The sequence below is a fragment of the Orycteropus afer genome, unplaced genomic scaffold, assembly GCF_000298275.1.
Source record: "Orycteropus afer afer isolate SDZICR_OR568_19922 unplaced genomic scaffold, OryAfe1.0 scaffold00370, whole genome shotgun sequence".
Classification (NCBI taxonomy): Eukaryota; Metazoa; Chordata; class Mammalia; order Tubulidentata; family Orycteropodidae; genus Orycteropus; species Orycteropus afer.
The window spans coordinates 3337762-3341429 of NW_006921957.1; positions in this window are offsets into that span (position 1 = coordinate 3337762).

Consider the following 3668-nt stretch of genomic DNA (forward strand, 5'->3'; position numbering starts at 1 on the left):
GAAAGGGCTGGAGGGAGGCAGCATGTCTGGCCTTGTAGGAATAGGCCTTGGGTTACTGCTGGTAATCCTGTCTTCCTCTTGTAGGGTTAGAGGAGGTCAGAACATGTGGCCTCCTTGCTGTTTTTGCACTAATGGACTTGAATTACTGGCCTGCCATGTGGTTTGGTAATATTGGAGCTGTGCCTCATTACTTGACAACCTTGGGCTTGTCAGCCTCAGCAGCCAGCAGCTGAGCAAAGAAAAGCCTCCAGCGTCAGTGGGCCAGGAGCAGGAGGTAGAGCTGAAGCCCAAGGTTGAGGAGTTTTCTCCTAGCCCCTAGAGCCTGGCACTTTGAACTTGGACTTAAAGCCTCCAAATTCTAAGAATAAACTCCTATTTGTTAAAGCCATATCATTTGTGTACATTCTTGTCAGAGCAGTAATAGGTACCAAAAACAAGCTACTTATAACAGTAAGTATATTTCATTCATCTTTGCATCTGTGGTACTTAACACAGTACCCAATGGGTACTATAAACTCAATAAATGTTCCTTTAATGAATGAACATTAAAGTTTCTTGCAACAGTTTTTTAAAAGTGGTATCACCAATTCCTTACCTCATATCTATTTTTCAGTCAAATATAATCTGGAATCTAGTCATCCCACTCCATTGTGTGCATGGAGGCAGGCCACAGTGAGCCAGCCTGGGAGCAACAGAAGGTGGTTGTTTGCACCCTGGAGGAAGGCTGGGTAAGTGAACAGGGCAGGATAGCCCAGGAAATGAGCAGAACAGTTTGGAACAGCTAAGGGAGACAAACTTGTCTGTCAGTTTGTCCTACTGTGGTAGCTTGAGTGTTGCTATGAGGCTGGAGGCTATGTCACCAGTGTTTCAAATGCCAGCAGTGTTTCCCATGGTGGACAGGTTTCAGCAGAGCTTCTAGACTAAGACAGACTTGGAAGATGAAAGAGGCCATCCACTTCTCAAAGAACTGAGCAGTGAAAACCTTATGAATAGCAGTGAAATACTATCTGATATATTACTGGAAAACTTTATGAATATCCCTGAAACATCATGTGATATAATACTGGAAGATGAGGCTCTCAGGTCGCAAGGCACCCAAAAATACTACTGCAGAAGAGCTGCCTCCTCAGAGTAGAGCCAATCTTATTGATATGGATAGAGTAAAGCTTTCAGGACCCCCATTTGCTGATAATGTACATCTCAAGATGAGAAGAAACAGGTACAAACATCTATTAATAAACAGAATATGGAATGAATGAACTATGAATCTAAGAAAATTGGAGGTTGTCAAAAATGAAATGGAATGCATAAAGATCAATATCCTAGGCATTAGTGATCTGAAATGGACTGGTTTTGGCCATTTTGAGTTAGATGATCATATATATGATCTACTATGACAGGAATGACAAACTGAAGAATGGCATGGCATTCATCATCACAAAGAATGCATGGAGATCTATTCTGAAGTATAATGCTGTCAGTGATACGATAATATCCATACACCTATGAGGAAGACCTGGTAGCATAGTGCCTAAGGCACTTGACTGCTAACCAGAAGGCTGGCGGTTCAAACTCACCAGCCACTCCTCGGAAGGAAGGTTGGGCATTCCTACTTCTGTAGTGATACTGCCTCGGAAACCCAAGGAGGGGTCGCTATAAGTCAGGGCTGACTCGATGGCAAATAACAACAACATGAGGAAGACCAGTTAATACTACTATTACTCAAATTTATACACCAACCGCCAATGCCAAAGATGAGGAAATTGAATATTTTTTTACCAACTTCTAAAGCCTGAAATTGACCAAACATGCAATCAAGATGTGTTAATTATCACTGATGATTGGCATGCAAAAGTTGAAAACAAAGAAGAATCACTGGTAGTTGGAAAATATGGCCTTGGTGACAGAAATTACACCGGAGATCTCATGATAGAATTTTGCAAGACCAATGACTTATTCATTGCAAATACCTTTATTCAACAACAGAAATACTGGCTATACACATGTACTTTGCCAGACGGAGTACACAGAAATCAGATTGACTACATCTGTGGCAAGAGGTGATGGAGACATTCAATATCTTCAGCCAAAACAAGGCCAGGAGCTGACTGTGGAACAGATCATCAACTTCTCATATGCCAGTTCAAGCTGAAGTTGAAGACAATTAAAACATGTCCATGAAAGCCAAAATATACCCTTGATTATATCCCTCCTGAATTTAGAGACCATCTAAAGAGCACATTTGATGCACTGAACATCAATGACCGAAAACCAGAGGAACTGTGGGATGACATCAAGAACATCATCCATGAAGAAAGTAAATGGTAATTAAAAAGACATCAGAGGAAGAAAAGACCAAATGGATGTAAGAAGAGACTCTGAAACTTGCCCTTGGAGAGTAGCTAAAGCAAATGGAAGAAATCAATGGGATAAAAGAGCTGAACAGAAGATTTCAAAGAGCATCTTGAGAAGACAAAGTCAATTATTATAATGAAATGAGCAAAGACTTGGAGTTAGAAAACCAAAAGGGAAGAACACACTTGGCATTTCTCAAGCTGAAAGAACTGAGGGAAAAATTTAAGCCTCCAACTGCAATACTGAAAGATTCCATGGGTAATATGTTTAATGATGCAGCAAATATCAAAAGAAGATGTATGGAATACAAAGTCACTATACCAAAAAGAATTGGTAGATGATCATCCATTTCAGGAGGTGGCATATGATCAAGAACCAATGGTACTGAAGGAAGATGTTGAAGTGCCACTAAAGAAATTGGTGATGAGGCTCTGGGAATTGACAGAATACCCACTGAGATGTTTCAACATACAGATGTCCCACTGGAGGCATTCCCTTGGCTATGCCAAGAGATTTGGAAGACAGCTATCTAGCCAACTGACTGGAAGAGATCCAAATTTGTATCCATTGCAAAGAAAGGTTATCCTACAGAATGTGGAAATTACTGAACATCATTGATACCACACACAAGTAAAATCTTACTGAAGATAATTCAAAAATGGCTGCAGCAGTACATTGATAGAGAACTTCCAGAAATGCAAGCTGGAGTCAGAAGGGGATATGGAACAAGGGATATGATAGCTGATGTCAGATGGATCTTGGATCAAAGCAAAGAATATCAGAAAGATGTTTACTTGTGTTTTATTGACTATTCAAAGGCATTCGATTGTATGGATCATAACAAATAGTGGATAACATTGAGAAGAATGAGAATTCCATAACACTTAACTGTACATAGACCAGGAAGCTGTCATTTGAACAGAACAAGGGGGCAATGCATGCTTTAAAATCAAGAAGGGAGTGCTTCATGGTTGTATCCTTTCACCATACTTACTCAAGCTGTATGCTGAGCAAGTAATCTGAGAAGCTGGACTGTATGAAGAAGAATATGGCATCAGGATGGCAATCTGAGATATGCAGACAATACAACTTTACTTGCTGAAAGTGAGGATGACTTAAAGCACTTACTGATGAAAGACTGCAGTATGGATTACACGTCAATACAAAGAAAACAAAAATCCTCACAACCAGACAAACAAGCAGCATCACAATAGATGGAGAAAAGATTGAAGTCGTCAAAGACGTCATATTACTTGGTTTTTCCATATCCCTAAAGAATGTTGGGCAATCTACTTCCATAGTGATACTGCCTC